The sequence below is a fragment of the Tachyglossus aculeatus genome, chromosome 17 (assembly GCF_015852505.1).
Source record: "Tachyglossus aculeatus isolate mTacAcu1 chromosome 17, mTacAcu1.pri, whole genome shotgun sequence".
Lineage (NCBI taxonomy): Eukaryota > Metazoa > Chordata > Mammalia > Monotremata > Tachyglossidae > Tachyglossus > Tachyglossus aculeatus.
The window spans coordinates 6,652,221-6,671,543 of record NC_052082.1 but is presented as its reverse complement, the minus strand read 5'-3'; the positions used below and the strand labels follow the sequence as shown (position 1 = coordinate 6,671,543).

At 44.1% G+C, this 19,323-nt stretch overlaps 1 non-coding gene across 1 annotated transcript; it reads left to right on the top strand.

The window, feature by feature from the left end:
* Nucleotides 1-5,558: 5,558 nt before the first annotated feature.
* On the top strand, nucleotides 5,559-5,696 carry LOC119939852. Its single transcript, XR_005454814.1, has one exon. It is a non-coding gene; the product is annotated as a small nucleolar RNA SNORA7 (small nucleolar RNA).
* The last annotated feature ends 13,627 nt before the right edge of the window (nucleotides 5,697-19,323 follow it).

Here is a 19,323-nt window from a genome sequence, read left to right as displayed (position 1 = left end):
AGCGAGGTACGGTGAGGAGGATCAGCGGGCGGAGGAGCGGAGGTTGCGGGCTGGGCAGTAGAAGGAGAGAAGGGAGGTGAGGTAGGAGGGGGGCGAGGTGATGGACAGCCTTGAAGCCCAGGGTGAGGAGTTTCTGTCTGATGCGCAGATTGATCGGTAGCCATTGGAAGGTTTTTGAGGAGGGGAGTGATATGTCCAGAGCGTTTCTGACAAAAGATAGATCCGGGCAGCAGCATGAAGTATGGGATTGAAGTGGAGATGAGACACGAGGATGGGAGATCAAGAGAGAAGGCTAGTGCAGTAGTCCAGGACGGGATAGGATGAGAGGCTTGAATGAGCAGGGTAGCGGTTTGGATGGAGAGGAAAGGGCGTATCTTGGCATTGTTGCGGAGCTGAGACCGGCAGGTTTTGGTGACGGCTTGGATTTGAGGGGGGTGAATGAGAGAGCGGGATTCGAGGATGACACCAAGGTTGCGGCTTGTGAGACGGGGAAGGATGGTAGTGCCGTCAACATGAGATGGGAAAGTCAGGGAGAGGACAAGGTTTGGGAGGGAAGACAAGGGAGCTCAGTCTTCGACATGTTGAGCTTTAGGTGGCGGGCAGACATCCAGATTGGAGATGTCCTGAAGGGCAGGAGGAGATGCGAGCCTGAGGGAGAGGGGAGAGGGCAGGGGCAGAGATGTAGATTCTGGGTGTCATCAGCGTAGAGATGATAGTTGAAGCCGTGGGAGCGAATGAGGTCACCAAGGGAGTGTGTGTAGATTGAGAACAGAAGGGGACCGAGTACTGAACCTTGGGGAACCCCCACAGTAAGAGGATGGGAGGGGGAGGAGGAGCCTGCAAAAGAGACTGAGAAAGAACGACCGGAGAGATAAGAGGAGAACCAGGAGAGGACGGAGTCTGTGAAGCCAAGGTCAGATAACGTGTTGAGGAGAAGGGGGTGGTCACAGTGTCAAAGGCAGCTGAGAGGTCGAGGAGGGATTAGGACAGAGTATGAGCCATTGATTTGGCAAGCAGGAGGTCATTGGTGACCTTTGAGAGCGCAGTTTCCGTGGAATGAAGGGAACGGAAGCCAGACTGGAGGGGGTCCGAGGAGAGAGCTGTTTGTTGAGGAATTCTAGGCAGGCGCGTGTAAGACAACTCGTTCAAGAGTTTGGAAAGGAATGGTAGGAGGGGATATGGGACGATAACTAGAAGGTGAGTTGGTCAAGAGAGGGTTTTTTTAGGATGGGAGAGACATGGGCATGTTTGAAGGCAGAGGGGAAGGAACCAGTGGAGAGTGAGCGGTTGAAGATGGAAGTTAAGGAGGGGAGAAGGGATGGAGCGAGAGGATTTCATAAGATGAGAGGGAATGGGGTCAGAAGCACAGGTGGCCGGAGTAGCACTTGAGAGGGAGGGAGAGGAGTTCCTCTGAGGATACCGCTGGGAAGGATGGGGAGAGTAGCAGAGAGTGTTGGAGCCGGGGGGTTGGAGAAAGGGGGGAAGAGACTTTGGGGAGGTCGGACCTGATGGAGTTTAATTTTGTTAATTTTGACAATTACATCAACGCTACTGTTTGATGAAATAAAATGGGAGGACCCTCAAGCGGATAGTTCAGTGGGAAATGTTTTTACACAAAACCTAACCATAAGTAGCCAGAAAAACGGTGACAGGATGATCAGCTGGAAAAGTGCAGCAGTCAGGAACTTGGGGTAAGCTCTTCCTCTAGACTGTAAGCCTGTCATGGGCAGGGGAACGTATCTACTGATTATGTACACTCCCAAGCACTTAGTACAGGTGCTCTGCAACACAGTAAGCACTCAATTAATACCATTGATTGCTAGGTACAAGAGGGAAGGAGGGTTTGGGTTTTTTTTTTTTTTATTTCAAGCCAAGGCTTCAGGATGCTTGGAAGGCAAACAGAATCGAAAATGAAGTCAGGGATGCTAATCGGCAAATGCCAGAGCACAGCGGGGTGAGCTTTACTTATACACAACATGGGAGAGAGGGCTGATCACTCACATTATTCATTCATTCAATCGTATTTATTGAGCGCTTACTGTGTGCAGAGCACTGTACTTCAGTGCTTGAGAAGTACAAGGTTGGCAACGTATAGAGACGGTCTGTACCCAATAGTGGGCTTCAAATGTGTACACATAAGTCACCCTCTCATTTCTGGAATCGAAGGGCAGGAACAGAGATAGGTATGTTATCACGTGGGATAATAAGTAAACCTTTCTAGCTTTTTCAATCTCGGTCTGCACAGGTGTTGTTGCTTGTGAAAGACTTTTAGACTGTGAGCCCACTGTTGGGTAGGGACTATCTCTATATGTTGCCAACTTGTACTTCCCAAGCGCTTAGTACAGTGCTCTGCACACAGTAAGCGCTCAATAAATATGATTGATTGATTGATTGATTGATTGAAAGGACTGGGACTCCTGATGACTCTCTGTGCATTGCGAGTGTGTTTTTATCTCGACTCCACCAAATTTCTGCTGTGCGGCGTTGGGCAAGTTTCAGCTTCTCTGATTCTGTTACCTCATCTGGTAAAAATTGGATTGAGACTGTGAACCCCACGTGGGACAGGGACCGTGTCCAACCTGCTTAGCTTAGACTTACCCCAATGCTTAGCACAGTGCCTGGCACATAGTTAGAGGGGAAGTAGCCTAGTGGATAGAGCTTTGGCCTGGGAGTCTGCAGATCAAGAGCTCTAATCCAGGCTCCACCATTTGTCTGTTGTGTGACCTTGGGGTAAGTTCACTTCACTTCACTGGACCTCAGTTTCCCTCATCCGTAAAATGGGGATTGAGGCTGTGAGTCCCACGTTCATTCATTCATTCATTTAATCGTATTTATTGAGTGCTTACTGTGTGTGGAGCACTGGACTAAGCGCTTGGGAAGTCCAAGTTGGCAACCTATAGAGACGGTCCCTACCCAACAGTGGGCTCACAGTCTAGAAGGGGAGACAGAGAACAAAACAAAACCGTATTAACAAAATAAAATAGAATAAATATGTACAAATAAAATAAATAAATAGAGGTAATAAAATACGTACAAACATGTATACATATATACAGGTGCTGTGGGGAGGGGGAAAGAGGTAAGGCGGGGGATGGGGAGGGGGAAGGAGGGTCAGGGACATGGGACAGGGACTGTGTCCAACCCCATTTGCTTCTATCCACCCCAGCGCTTAGTACAGTGCCTGGCACATAGTAAGAGTTTTAACAAATGCTGTTATTATTATTATCATTACTAAGCACAGGCTTATGTAAAGCTAACTTGCAAGCAGGCCACCAATGAAAATACAAAGTTGGTGATATTGCCAATTGGAAATTCATTCATTCATTCATTACAATCCACATTATTGAGCACTTACTGTGTGCAGAGCACTGTACTAAGCGCTTGGGAAGTCCAAGTTGGCAACATATAGCGACGGTCCCTACCCAACAACGGGCTTCACAGGAAATGTCATCTGTGTTTATTTTAAAATGGAAATGTTGTTTATTCTAGCCATTTCTTTGTCCCTGATAGTGAGTTATTGGAAGTAGATCCAGACATTTCTCCATGGGTTATTTATATTGTAGTTCAGCAGTAGAATTAAAGATTCTTTAAATGATTTCCCAGGTCCTGACCTGTAGGACTCTCTGTTGGGCGGATGAAATCCTTTTTCATTTTCATGCTTTTCTAATCTCAAGTTGGGCTTGGGTAAATACTCTCTGATCCTTCTTAATTTTGTAGGACTTTTTTTCCTTTCTTTTTTGGTCTCGGACAAGGGACATGATTCCTTAATGGCTCCTTAGCCTCTTTGATGCTTGATTCAAATGACTTCAATTATCATCTCAAAACTTCTTGTCAGGCCATTTTCCGTTCTCTCTGTTCAGTGGGATTCAGGAGACATAAAATATTTAAAATTAATGTTTAAGAGAGTAGCTGGAGAAAGAGGCTCTCAGCTCTCAAAAAAAAAAAGGAATTTTATTTGCAATCCTGCATTCTAAATGTTGACAGTAAAAATAATGAAATAGCGTTATTGGGTTTTTGCTTAAATTCATTACATCCCCCATTCGGTCCCATAATTGTCCCCTCCTGTCAATTTGCCCGAGTGTAAAGACCCCATCTTTAACCAGTAGTCACACTGGTGTTTCCATGGGAATGAAATCACTTGCTTTAGCTTTGTCTGCTGTACATATTTACAGCATATTAGGTAACACCTGGTCACCAAAATCTTTTAATACAATATTTTTCTATTTGAAAAAAAGCAGTAGCAATTCTGTTTTTCCATCACATTAGTTTCTTGCCATGATGATGGATGGGCATGCATGCTATAATTACAAGCAATGGGGGCAGATTGTCAGGGACATGGAATTTAGGACTTTAAAAATAAAGGAGTTGAAAATGTTCCCAAATCTTGGCAAGAAGAAAATAATGCATTTTTTTTGTGTGTGATTCTGTTAAATCTCAGCTAAGCTTACACTGCTGTTTTGGAAAGCATCTCTTGGATATGTCAAATGGGAGGGGAACTAGAGGTTATTTTCTTTAAAATTCTGATCCGTTGATTGGCTTTTTATTTTATTTTTTTTAATCAGTTGAGTAGCACCCAGCTTTGATATAGTCATGGATGGAGGATAGGGGTGAACTACAGCTCAAAGCCCCTCTCAGGGTCACACCTGGAGAGTTCCCAGTACTCTACCAGTCTCAACTACAGGAGTGAGAGTCAGAAAGAGGCATATCCATTCCATTTTTAGTTTGGGCAATGGCGAGTGAGTGGAAGGCAATCTGCTACAAGTCAAAACTCCCCTGTGTGGGCAGCAGTGATATGGGAGAAATTCAAGGGCGAAGACTCAAGTTTACTGCGTGGAAGGAGTCAGTGGTAAACCACTTCCTTATTTTTACCAAGAAAACTCTATGGCCACACTACCAGAATGATTGCAGTTGGAGGTGAGATGTTCTGGGAGATGTGTGTCCATGACGTTGCTATGGGTCAAAGAGAGAAGTAGCATGGCTCAGTGGAAAGAGCCCAGGCTTTGGAGTCAGAGCTTATGGGTTCAAATCCTGGCTCTGCCAGTTGTCAGCTGTGTGACTTTGGGCAAGTCACTTCACTTCTCTGGGCCTCAGTTACCTCATCCGTAAAATGGGGATTAAAACTGTGAGCCTCCTGTCGGACAACCTGATCATCTTGTAACCTCCCCAGCGCTTAGAACAGTGTTTTGCATGCAGTAAGCACTTAATAAATGCCATTATTATTATTATCATTATGACTTGGTGGTATGAAGCAAGACAGCTCAAAGGCAAGGTAAAGGTAGGAAGGGAAACTTGATTCTTCGTCCTGCTCCTCCTCATCTTCCCCTTCCATTGAGCTTTCTAGACTGTAAGCTCACTGTGGGCAGGGAGTATATCTACCAACTCTGTTACTTTGTACTCTTCCAAGTGCTTTTTACAGCCCTCATCTGAGTATTGTCTGGTGGTAACAGGGCTTATTTCTCAGGCTCTTCCCAGCTCAGTGCCTCCAGAATGACAACTGCAGCACTGATGAGGCTTGAAATGGTGATCTGAGGCATCATAAAGAACTCATAAAGATCTAACCCCTCTCCGGGTCACACCTGGAGAGTTTCCAGTCCTCTACCAGTCTCGACTAAAGGAGGGAGAGTCAAGCAGAGGAATACCCATTCCGTTCCCAGCTTGGGCAGTGGCTAGTAAGTGGAAGGCAATCTGTTACGAGTCACAACTCACCTGTGCTGGACATTCTTTCATTCATTCATGAATTCATTCATTCAATTGTATTTATTGAGCGCTTACTGTGCGCAGAGCACTGTACTAAGCTCTTGGGAAGTACAAGTTGGCAGCAGCGACATGGGAGAGAGTGGAGGACTTAGACTCGTTTACTGTGCAGAAGGAGGCACAGAAGGAGACAAGAAAACTCTATGGATACACTACCAGAACAATTGCAGATGGAAGTGTGGCGCTCTCGGAGAGATGTGTCCATGGCGTCACGCAGGGTCAGACGTGACCTGACAGCGTAAGACAACAACAATGAAGACCTAAAGAATGTGGAAAAAGTAGGCAGGCTCCTTACCCAGCTTCTAAGGAGGAGACATCTAGAGAAGCAGAATAATAATGATGACATTTATTAAGCACTTACTATGTGCAAAGCACTGTTCTAAGCGCTGGGGAGATATACAAAATGATCAGGTTGTCCCACGTTGGGGATCACAGTCTTCATCCCCATTTTACAGGTGAGGTCACTGTGGCCCAGAGAAGTTAAGTGACTTGCCCAAAGTCACACAGCTGACAAGTGGAGGAGCAGGATTTGAACCCATGATCTCTGACTCCAAAGCCTGGGCTCTTTCCACTGAGCCACGCTGCAGAATGGCCTAGTGGATAGAGCCCGGGCCTGGGAGTTCTAATCCCTGCTCTGCCACTTGTCTGCTTATTGACCATAAGTCACTTCACTTCACTCTGTTCCCCAGTTATCTCATTAACTGACTAGCTTGGATCTACCTTAGCACTGAATACGGTGCCTAGCAAACAATAAGCGCTTAGCAAATACCACAAAAAACTAAATGTAATGAAAAAGAGTGCAAATGTCTAAGAATAAAGAGAGAGCAAATTCCAAATACCCACCTCTACATAGCCAAGGAGGGGGAGATCACATACATGGATGCCTGGAAATTAGGCATTGACCTTCAAGGTGATGGCAACATTAGTAGAAAGGGACTATAAAGCCCATAACGCAATTCATCACTCAATCACTGGAATGACACTTATAAAGCATCTACATTGTCATCACTCAATCACTGGAATGGACACTTATAAAGCATCTACACTCCTGGGAGAATCCCTGGTCACTGATTCAGACCAAACCCCTCATCCATAGTGGAACAGTCCTATGATGGGGGAGGACAGACACATTGGAAAAGACAGAGGAAGAATCCAGGAGAGGAGATACTTGCCCAAATGCTTAGTACAGTGTTCTGACACAGTAAGCACTCAACAAACATCGCTGATAGATTGATTGAGAAATGAAACCAAGAACAGTGTTGGTGATAACGGTTGCTTTCTGGTTAGGGGACTTTTCAACTCCTCACTGCTCCAGCTTGGGTATGCCTGATCCGATCAGCCTCTGCCTCCCTCTCATCAATCCATCAGTCAATCAATGGTAATTTATTTATTCATTCATTCAATCATATTTATTAAGTGCTTACTGTGTGCAGACCACTGTACCAAGTGCTTGGGAAGTACAAGTCGGCAGCATATAGAGACGGTCCCTGCCCAACAACAGACTCACTGTACTAAGGGGTTTAGGGGAGGACCGTAAGCTCCTCTAGACTAAAAGTTCATTGTGGGCAGGGAATGTGTCTGTTTTTGATATATTATACTCTCCCTAAATGCCAAAAGAAACAGCGTGACTCAGTGGAAAGAGCCCAGGCTTGGAGTCAGAGGTTATGAGTTCAAATCCCAGCACCGCCAATTCTCAGCTGTGTGACTTTGGGCAAGTCACTTAACTTCTCTGGGCCTCAGTTACCTCGTCTGTAAAATGGGCATTAAGACTGTGAGCCCCCCTTGGGACAACCTGATCACCTTGTAACCTCCCCAGCACTTAGAACAGTGCTTTGCACATAGTAAGTGCTTAATAAATGCCATTTTATTCTTCTTCTTATTATTAATAATAATACAGTGCTCTGCACATAATAAGTGCTCAGTAAATAGGATTGACTGACTACAATACAACAGAATTAGCAGACACATTCACTGCCCATAACAAGCTTAAAGCCTTCAGGGGGGAGACAGACATTAATATGAATAAATAATTTATAACATATAATCTAAAGATGTGTACATAAATGCTGTGGGATTAGGGGTGGGTCAAAGAGGAGATATAGATAAGCAGTGTGGCCTAGTGAATAGAATACAGGCCTGGGAGTTGGACTGAGTTCAAATTCTGCATCCTCCACTTCCCTTTTGTGCGACCTTGGACAAGTCAAATGTATCCCAAACGCAGTTCCAGGGGTCTGTCCCAACTGTGAGGAAGCCCCCCCATTCTCCGAAACCCTGGTGACAGGGAAGCATGGAGGCACAACTCAAAGTAAAGTAAGCATTCTTAGGCTTTATCATTATTATTATTGAGTGAGAATTTGCTCACTTGTACCATTATTAATACCAATTTGAGTGCATGCTTTTAATTATAATAGTAATAATAGTAATGGTTTAACTAGATCTTATTCAATGGCATTTAGGGTCCTAAGATGCTTAATCAAGGAGGAACACTAGGTTTATTAAGTGTCTTGCTAATATTATCTATTTTATATGCACTGCATCTTTGTGATGAAGGTAGGTGAGTAATAACCTCATTTTACAGATGGACAAAACTGAAACACGGGTAAAATGAAATTAATGATTTCAAACACTTAAAAAGAGGAACCTCCCCTTAATGGGGAAATCCATTTTCTTAAACTGTGACTAATCCATTGATTATGTTGAAAGCATTCAAGGAAATATTTGAGCATGTCCCTTCCCTTCTCCTCACTGTGGATTTACATTTCTGGGCTTGTTGAAAACATGGTGCAGGGGGGACTTAACTTGGATCGATTTGAATAGGACATTGAAAGGTGGGGACAGGAATTTGGATTAATTCTGGGAAGATGAATAACTATTCCATAAGTGTTCTACGGAGGAAAATAGAATCGAGGAGAAAGATGTATGACTTCCCCTAATGCCAAAAGCAAGGAGAAAGCAACCGGGCAAGACCAAATTATTTTAGGTGCTCATAAAGAGAAAATGTTTAGAAACTGTTCATCAAGTAGAGTTATACTGGGGGTATTGTCTTAGGGAGAATCTACTGTTTTGCAAAAATATGCACTCTCTAATTTTTTCTGTGTTCCTTTATAGCATGAATTGGGTCCACAAACTCTCCTGTGCTCTAGAATATGTTTAGTACAATGCTCTGACATAGAATGGAGTGCTCAGTAAATGTGACTGAATCTAAATATGAGAAACAGAGTGGCCTAGTGGATAGAGCCTGGGCTTGGGAGTTAGAAGGACCTGGGTTCTAATTCCGGTCTGCTGTCTAACCTGGGGCAAGTCACTTCGCTTCTCTGTGCCTCATTTACCTCATCTGTAAAATGAGGATTAAGTCGGCGAGCTCCATGTTGAACAGGGACTGTGTCCAACCCAGTTGGTTTGTGTCTACCCCAATGCTTAGAACACGCTTGACACATAGTGAGAGCTTAACAAATATTATTATTATTATTGCATAATTCTCTACATAGCTATCCACCTGAAAAGAGTGACTGCAATCCATATTGTTTTTACTCATTTTGTAATGCATAAATGGCAATATAGGCATATGAATGGACTAAATGACTCAAGTTTCCTCACCTGTAAAATGGAGATAAGATGCAACCCTGATTTCCCCATTTCTTAGACTGGATCTGATCTGATTATCTTCAATCTACCAGTTTTCACACAACATTTCAGCTCCAAGTCAGAGCCTAATAAAACACCATTACCATAATTCATCTGTAGACGGCCTTTGACAAAACAACCACAAGGGAGGGTATTTTGTATTCTACCATACCCACTGAAGAAGGAGATTTTGGTCATATCTCACTCTTTTTAGCCACTCTACCTAGGTGGGTGGCTATTTGGAGAGAGTTCCTATTTTTGCGAAACTGTGGATTTCCATAATCCCATGCTCTCAAATAATTCGTCCCTAAAATTCTGTGAATCACCTGTATCGAAGGGACTTCCAGACCTGTAGTCAGTTTGGATGATAATAATAATAATAATAATAATAATAATAATGGCATTTATTAAGTGCTATGTGCAAAGCACTGCTCTAAAGTGCTGGGGAGTTTACAAAGTGATCAGGTTGTCCCATGCGAGGCTCACAGTCTTAATCCCCCTTTTACAGATGAGGTAACTGAGGCCACAGGGAAGTTAAGTGACTTGCCCAAAGTCACACAGCTGACATGTGGTGGAGCCAGGATTTGAACCCATGACCTCTGACTCCAAAGCCCAGGCTCTTTCCACTGAGCCATGCTGCTTCATCCACTGAGCCATGCTGCTTCAGTGTTTCACAGAGTAAGTGTTTGGTTTTAATCCCAGCTCTGCCACTTGTCTGCTGTGTGACCTTGGTCAGGTCACTTCACTTCTCTGTGCCACAGTTACCTCATCTGTAAAATGGGGATGGAGACCGATGCCCACATAGGACAGGGACTGTGTCCAACTCAATTTGCTTGTATCCACCCCATTGTTCAGTACTGTGCCTGGCACATAGTAGGCGCTTAACAAATACCACCATTATTATTACTATTTAAGAACATATTCATCTACATACCCATTTTTCCATTTTTTTCTTCTTGTTGCTAATTATTTTGTCTCTTCCCTATTAGATTATAAATCCACAAATACTGAGTCCATATCTTCTTTATAGTCTCCCAGACACTTAGTACAGTATCCCATACACACGGTAGAGCCTCAGTAAATTTCTTGGATTGAATTATTTTTTTTTTTATTATGGTATTTCTGACTACGTGCCAGACACTGAACTAAGTGCTAGGGTTGATAAAAGCAAATCAGGTTGAACACAGTCCATGTTCCACATGGGCTCACAGTCTTAATCTGCATTTTACAGATGAGATTACTGAGGCAAAGGGAAATTTAGTGACTTGCCCAAGGTCACACAGCTGGTAAGTGGGGGTGCTGGGAGTAGAACCTCGCTCCTCTGAATCCAAGGTCTGTGCTCTTTCCACTAGGCACACTCTTTCACATTGCTGACTGATTAATGGGTACAGTAAAGACATCAATCAGAGGTATTTATTAAGTGCTTATTATGTGCAGAGCACTGTACTATGCACTTGGGAGAGCACAGTAGAACAGAATTAACAGAAGCAATGCCTGCCCCCTAGTTTGGGAAAAGTGAAGATTGTGAGCAAGAGTTGAGCTGGTGAAGAGTTGACAAGTGCCTTGAAAGCGCTCTAGGCTCTAAAGAGAAAAGGAGCACTTGGAATCCAGGGATTTGGGAGCGCAGAATGTCAGTGATTACATTTTTTCTGGGCAGAATCAGGTTTTTTTCCACAAGCTAAAAGCAGGTGATATTTCCCATTGGTAATCAGGCAGAAATTACCCAAGGAAAAAAGAAGAAAAAGGAAAAAAAGAAAAAAAGAAAACCCGTGTTCGAACTTTGTTTTCTCCCAAGGAGTTCTGGACTCTTTAAAGATTAGAAAAAGATAGTTATTATATTTTCTTGACATTTACCTCAAAATAGCAACTGATTCCTAGCTCAAGTCACGTGGGAGCTCCTAGGAGGCTAGAATGATCATTTCAGATTGCAAAAAAAAAAAGTGTAATGATTTTTGGTGCTTTTGTTAAGAAGTTTCTGCTTGACAGAATTTGCTTCATCTATTCTGAAATGTGGTGAAGTTGTTGTCAGTTTGATCTTTAGGATTGTGTATCTGCCACCTGCTTCCTCAGCCCTCTGTCACTTGGCCTGTGTCCAATTCTGCTATGCACAGACCCTCCCTCCATCTCTCCTTCCCTCCATCTCCCTCTCTTCTTTATGCCAACCATGTTTGGTGACTAAGAAGAAGCAGAGAAGTAGTGTGGCTCAGTGGGAAAGAGCCTGGGATTTGGAGTCAGAGGTCATGGGTTCAAATCCTGGTTCTCGCCAATTGTCAGCTGTGTGACAGTACAGTGCTCTGCACGCAGTAAACGCTCCAATAAATACGATTGAAAGAATGAATGAATGTGACTTTGGGCAAGTCACTTCACTTCTCTATGCCTCAGTTACCTCATCTGTAAAATGGGATTATGACTGTGAGCCCCACGTGGGACAACCTGATCACCCTTGTACCTCCCCAGCACTTAGAACAGTGCTCTGCACATAGTAAGCACTTAATAAATGCCATCATTATTATTATTAAATGCTCCAAACCAGAGGGAGGACTGGAAGTCAAGAGTCCTGGGGTCTAATCCCAGCCCTGCTGTTGGTTTCTGGGCCCTTGGGCAAGTCATTTGATTTTCCTGAGCCTCAATCTTCCCATCTGTTAAACAGGGATAAGGTCCCTGCTTTTCTCATTTTTTAGATTCTGAGCCCTGCTGGGGACAAAGACTGGTCCAATATGACTCTCTGAATCTACCCTGATGCTTACCACACAGTGCTTGGCACATAGTAAGCGCTTAACAAATACCACACAGGCAATGCTAAATGACTGCCCTTATTGCTGACCACTCTCTGCCCTCTTGGACCCTCTTTGCCAGTGCTTCTCCTGTCACCAATAAAATAACCCTTTTAAGCTCAAAACGAGAAGCAGCGTGTCCTATTGGAAAAGCTTAGTCTTGGGAGTCAGAAGGATCTGGGTTCTAGTTCTGTTTGTCATTCATTCATTCATTCAATCATATTTATTGAGCGCTTACTGTGTGCAGAGCACTGGACTAAGCGCTTGGGAAGTACAAGTTGGCAACATCTAGAGACAGTCCCTACCCAACAGCGGGCTCACAGTCTAGAAGGGGGAGACGGACAACAAAACAACACATATTAACAAAATAAAATAAATCTGTGTGCCTTCCGGCTGGTTCCGGAGATTTGGGAGGGGGTGGGGGGCGCTGGGGGTGACATCCCGGGGCGGGATGGAGCCGGATGGAGGAGGATGGAGGCAGATGGGAAGGGATGGAGCGGGATGGGCCAGGATGGGGAAATGGGCAGCTGTAAGGCCTTAAGGAAGTCACTTCACTTCTCTCAGTTACCTCGTCTGTAAAATGGGGCTTAAGATTGTGAGCCCTATGTGGGACAGGGACTCTGTGCATCCTGATTAGCTTTCATCTACCCCAGCACTTAGTACAGTGCCTTGGCTATAGTAAGTACTTCACAAATATCACAAAAATGAAAGGGTCGAGCCAGGATTAGAATCCTGGTCCTCTGGCTCCCGGGACCACTGCTTCTGATGTCCCAAAGCAACTACAGGTCTCCATTCGGCCTTCTCCTCAGTCAGATGGATATTGTCAACCCTCTGGTACCCTGTCAAAATGGTGAGGGGCCATCCAACACCCTCCCACCTGCTCTGGGCAATGATCACACTACGTCGCTCACAAGTTTAGAGTCTAGATGAGAGGCTGCCCGCAGGGCCTATCCTTTTTCATCAGCTCTGCTTCCTCTTTCAAGCCTCCAGAACACTTTATTTTTAGTGTATTTTTAGTTGATTGGTAGCCACTGGAGATTTTTGAATAGGGGAGTAACATGCCCAAAGCGTTTCTGCACAGAGATGATCCGGGCAGCAGCATGAAGTATAGATTGAAGTGGGGAGAGACAGGAGGATGGGAGATCAGAGAGGAGGTTGTTGCTGCAGTAATTCTAATTCTACTTCCCAACCCTCAGCTGGATGGTCAGGGGTCTGTTGTTTACAGGGAAGGTGTTTTTCACTGGGTTTCACTCTTAAAATCCTTCGACTTTGATTACAGTATTGTATGTTGTTTCCTCCCTCTTTTCCCGCCCCCTTCCACTCTCCTTGTTGACCAGCTCTCTTATCTCACCCTTGAAGCTACAGATAAATCTATTCCACAGGTGCCTTTTGGGTATCTGCAATTGTTTACCTTTTCCTTTGGGTCTTTCACTTTATTTGCTACTGAGGTTAAATTTGACCCTTTTATTATGTTCTTCTCTCTCTAGCACGCTCCATGGAAGAGTCACCTGAGGACGGTGAATCCTCAGAAGAGCCACCAATCAATCAATGGCATTTATTGAGCACTTACTATGTGCAGAGCACTGTACTAAGCGCTTGGAGAATAAAATGCAACAGAATTAGCAGACATGATCCCTTCTCATAACAAGCTCACAATCTTGAGTCCCATATCCCAAGGACAAAATCAAGACTCAATCTAGGCTTTGTTGTATTCATTCATTCATTCATTCATTCAATCGTATTTATTGAGCACTTACTGTGTGCAGAGCACTGGACTAAGTGCTTGGGAAGTACAAGTTGGCAACATATAGAGACGGTCCCTACCCAACAGTGGGCTTCTAGTCTAGAAGGGGGAGACAGACAACAAAACAACACGTATTAACAAAATAAAATAAATAGAATAGTAAGTATGTACAAGTAAAATAAATAGAGTAATAAATCTGTACAGACATATATACAGGTTGCTGTGGGGAGGGGAAGGAGGTAGGGCATAGTGGGAGATGGGGAGGGGGAGGTGTAGGGGGAGAGGAAGGAGGGGGCTCAGTGTGGGAAGGCCTCCTGAGGGATGTGAACTCTCAGTAGGGCTTTGAAGGGAGGAAGAGAGCTAACTTTGGGATGGACGATGAGCAGAGGGAGGGGCATTCCAGGCCAGGGGGGGAGGGAAGGTGGGCTGGAGGTCGATGGTGGGACAGGCAAGAATGAGGCCCAGTGAGGAGATGAGCAGCGGCAGAAGAGCGGAGGTCCGGGCTGGGCTGTAGAAGGAAAGAAAGAAGTGAGATAGGAGGGGGCGAGGTGATGGACAGCCTTTGAAGCCAAGAGTGAGGAGTTTTTGCCTGATGTGTAGGTTGATTGGTAGCCACTGGAGATTCTTGAGGAGGGGAGTAACATGCACAGAGCGCTTCTGTACAAAGATGATATGGGCAGCAGCATGCAGTATAAATTGAAGTGGGGAGAGACACGAGGATGGGAGATCAGAGAAGAGGCTGTTGCAGTAATCCAGCCGGGATAGGATGAGAGATTGAACCAGCAGGGTAGCGGTTTGGATGGAGAGGAAAGGACAGATCTTGGTGATGTTGTGGAGGTGAGACCGGCAGGTTTTGGTGATGGATCGGATGTGAGGGGTGAACAAGAGAGCGGAGTCGAGGAAGACACCAAGGTTGTGGGCTTGTGAGACAGGAAGGATAGTAGTGCCGTCAACAGTGATGGGAAAGTCAGGGAGAGGGCGGGGTTTGGGAGGGAAGATAAGGAGTTCAGTCTTGGACATATTGAGTTTTAGATGGCAGGCAGACATCCAGATGGAGATGTCCTGAAGGCCAGAGGAGATGCGAACCTGGAGGGAGGGAGAGAGAGCAGGGGCAGACACGTAGATTAGGTGTCATCAGCATAGAGATGATAGTTGAAGCCATGGGAGCGAATGAGTTCACCAAGGGAGTGAGTGTAGATAGAGAACAGAAGGGGACCAAGAACTGACCCTTGAGGAACCCCTACAGTAAGGGGATGGGAGGGGGAGGAGGAGCCTGCAAAGGAGACTGAGAATGAATGGCAGGAGAGATAAGAGGAGAACCAGGAGAGGACAGAGTTGCATCCTGAATCGGCCTCCTTGCTGTCCTCCCTGCCTTCAGCCCCTCCCCAGTCCAGGTCACACTTCGCTCTGCTGCCCACATCATCTTTCCAAAGTGTCATTCTGTGCTCTCTCCTCGCTTTTCAAATAGTTCTCTGATTCAAGCAGAAACTCCTGACTATTGGCTTTAAGGCACATCATCAGTTCTCTCCCTTTTACCTATCCACTCTCATCTCTTATTTCACCCTAGTTTGTACTCTTTGTCCCTTTTAAGAGAACCTTCCCACCGTGTCTCGTTCTCTATTCTTGCCCCTCAGACTCTTCCCTTTCCTTTCTTCCTGCCTGTATTTCCCTCCCCCTTCAAATCCATATTAAAAAAAAAAAGGCATTACAATGCCCTTTGAGGATAGACTAATTTCCTGTCCCACATGGGGCTTACAGTCTTAAATGGGAGGGAGAACATTCATTCATTCATTCATTCAATCGTATTTATTGAGAGCTTACTGTGTGCGGAGCACTGTACTAAGCGCTTGGGAAGTCCAAGTTGGCAACATATAGAGACGGTCCCTACCCAACAATGGGTTCGCAGTCTAGAAGGGGGAATCTAGAACAAAGATTGAAGAGCGAGTTTACAGATGAGGAAACTGAGGCACAGAGAAATTAAGTGACTTGTCCAACAGCACCCAGTAGGCAACCGTCTCAGGGATTAGAACCCCTGTCTCTGGCTCTCAAATCTGTGCTCTTGCCCCGTGGCCATGCATCGCTTCCCATCAGTGCTGTCACAGTCTGAAACCGCCTCCCCTTCCTCCACACTCCCCAAGATCTTCCATCACACAAGGCCACACCATCTTGCCTCGGTGAGATCGAAGCGCTGACCTCCCACCGAACGCTCTGCCAACTCTGTCATTTCTACCCACCTCCGTTTAAACCCAGCAATCCAAATACCGGGTTGGTGTTCTTCCTTCTCTCGAAATGTCTCAGCCCATGCCATCCGCTTCTCTTCGCTTTGCTGCAGCCGCCATTAATTTCCCTCAAGATAAATACAAAGTCTAAGAAACTTGTCATGGTCAATATTTCCAGGGAACTGAGCCAGGCCAATTAGATCGGCAGCATTCATTTATACAAATGAGTATTTTTTTTATTTAGGAAAAAAAGGAAACATCACATTACTAAATCGATACCAACAGATGGGGAGCCTGGTCAACTATGGCATAGTTTTAATTTCATTCAGATGGAAAGTGGTATTAACCCCTCCAGTGGGTAAATCAAGATGGCTGGACAGGGTTGGATAAGCTCATGCTTTTTAGTCTATTGCATATTCCGATCTTTCTTCTTCTTGATTCTGTTTTCAATCATGAGGTGACAGATATGGCTATTGCAGGGTGCTATTCAGAGTGGCATTTCTCTATCGAAGATTAAAATGGCCAGTGAGGGCCATTTTCTTGACTGCTGAGAATTTTATGTAAATAAGAACTGTAGAACAACAGGCCACAGGCCGTATTGAAGCTTACTGAGCAGAAGGATGCTACGGCAATAAGCCACAGGACCCCTTGAACTTAAAGGCCTTCCCAGACTGAGCCCCCTCCTTCCTCTCCCCCCTCCTCCCCCTCCCCACAGCACCTGTATATATGTATATATGTTTGTACATATTTATTACTCTATTTCTTTATTTATTTTATTTGTGCATATTTATTCTATTTATTTTATTTTGTTAATATGTTTTGTTTTATTGAGCGCTTAGTACAGTGCTTTGCTCACAGTAAGCGCTCAATAAATACGATTGAATGAATGAATATGTTTGTACATATTTATTACTCTATTTTATTTGTACATATTTATTCCATTTATTTTATTTTGTTAATATGTTTTGTTGTCTGTCTCCCCCTTCTAGACTGTGAGCCCACTGTTGGGTAGGGACCATCTCTATGCGTTGCCAACTTGTACTTCCCAAGCGCTTAGTACAGTGCTTTGCACACAGTAAGCGCTCAATAAATATGATTGAATGAATGAATATGTTTGTACATATTTATTACTATATTTTATTTGTACATATTTATTCCATTTATTTTATTTTGTTAATATGTTTTGTTTTGTTCTCTGTCTCCCCCTTCTAGACTGTGAGACCACTGTTGGGTAGGGACCGTCTCTATGTGCTGCCAACTTGTACTTCCCAAGCGCTTAGTACAGTGTTTTGCACACAGTATGTGCTCAATAAATATGATTGAATGAATGAATGAATGAACAGGGCTTGACTCATAGTACAAATACAGTAATCAACACCATCATCAACCCCGAGGTAGTAGCCGCTAGTCAGGTGTAACCATGGGCTAATTAGTAAGGATTCTGAGGAGAGGCCATTTTAGGTCCTCATTTCTGACCCAACCTGTCCAGGTTGCAGTCCAAAAGAGTATTGGGAACCACTTCCCCTGGCATTAAGTAAAATACAAGCCTAATTGGGAGGAGTAGGCATGATCCAAACTTTCTTTTTATTCTTTTATTCTGTTTTCAGGTTTTTCTGGTGCAGACACATAGGATGGGGAAAACACGCAGTGATGAAATTCAAACCCAACAATCGTATTCTTCATAAATTCCTGCTGTGAAATATTCCCAATATGCTAAAATTAAAGGTACAAGTCCCCAGTCAAACTTCCATAATTTTCAACTTCCTTCCCCTAAAGGGTGCATTGTTGAGTTTTGGGAATTGATATTGTCCATCCAGTTTTCCTTTAATGCAGCAGGGCTATCACAAAAACTCTGTGTTGAGGAAACCATGTGCTATATCCCATTCTCCCTGAATCTGATGCTGCTGTCATGCACAAACTGTGTATCCAGGCAGGTTCATGACGTCAGATGAATGCTTTTTAAGTCCATAGCAGTGTTCTAGCCAGAATGTGTAAAGCAAATGTGAAATGTAGCAGAAGAGTGTATTTCTAGAAAGACAAACAGTGGGGGGAAAAAAAATCCCCTATGAATAAACTCACACTAAGTTACAAACTTCACTCTTCAGGAAATTCTGAATTTAAAGCCCTAAACATCACATGAATTATTTCCTGTAGCAGTTTGTTAAAGCTGAAGTTCCGATACAGGAATGATTTAACCTACTTTGAGGACCAAAGTTCTGTTTCATTGGTTTAGCATACATTCATCTGTGTATTTGTTCTGGATCTTTTTCTCTGGCTCTTTCTATTTCTCCTTCTGTGTTCATTCATTCAATCAATCTTATTTATTGAGCGCTTACTGTGTGCAGAGCACTGTGCTAAGCACTTGGAAAGTACAGTTCGGAAACAGACAATCCCTACCCAACAGTGGGCTCACAGTCTAGAAGGAGGAGATAGATATCAAAATAAATAAACAGGCATCAAGAGCGTCAATGAAAATAAATAGAATTATATATATATATATATATACATCATTAATTAAATGAATAGAATAAGAACTACGTACATGTATACACAAGTTCTGTGGGGCGTGGGAAGGGTAGAGAAAAGGGAGAGACTCGGGGCGATGGGGAGGGGAAGAAGAGCAGAGGAAAATTGTGTGTGTGTTTGTGTGTGTATGTGCATGTGTGTCTTTCTGTTTCTCTCCTTCCTCTCTCCCAAAGGGAGGAAATTGACATCTTTTAAGTAGGATAGTTCAAGGCAAGATCTGCAGGATTAAAAAACTGTGTTCAATTCTAAAGTAGCCCTTAGCGTGGAAACTTGGGAACTGCTTAAGCATCGCATCATCTGTAGTAAGCCCATCCTTATAAAAAGCATTGAATATGTTCACTACATGAGGTACAAATGACACATGGCTTGTCTCTTACATCTACGTACCAATTGCAGTGACAGATCCATGCTCGTTTTACCCTTCAGGCTGCTACACGGGCAGACCATATGCTACCCATTTGCCAATTCTTTATCCTTGATGTTAAAGAACTATTACACACCCAGGATAATTATAATTATGGTATTTTGCTTTGTTGTATTGTTCTATTGTTCTAGTCCTGCCTCTGCTATTGGCCTGCTGTGTGACCTTGGGCTAGTCATTTAACTTTTCTGTAACAGTGAAGCAGCGTGGCTCAGTGGAAAGAGCCCGGGCTTTGGAGTCAGAGGTCATGGGTTCAAATCC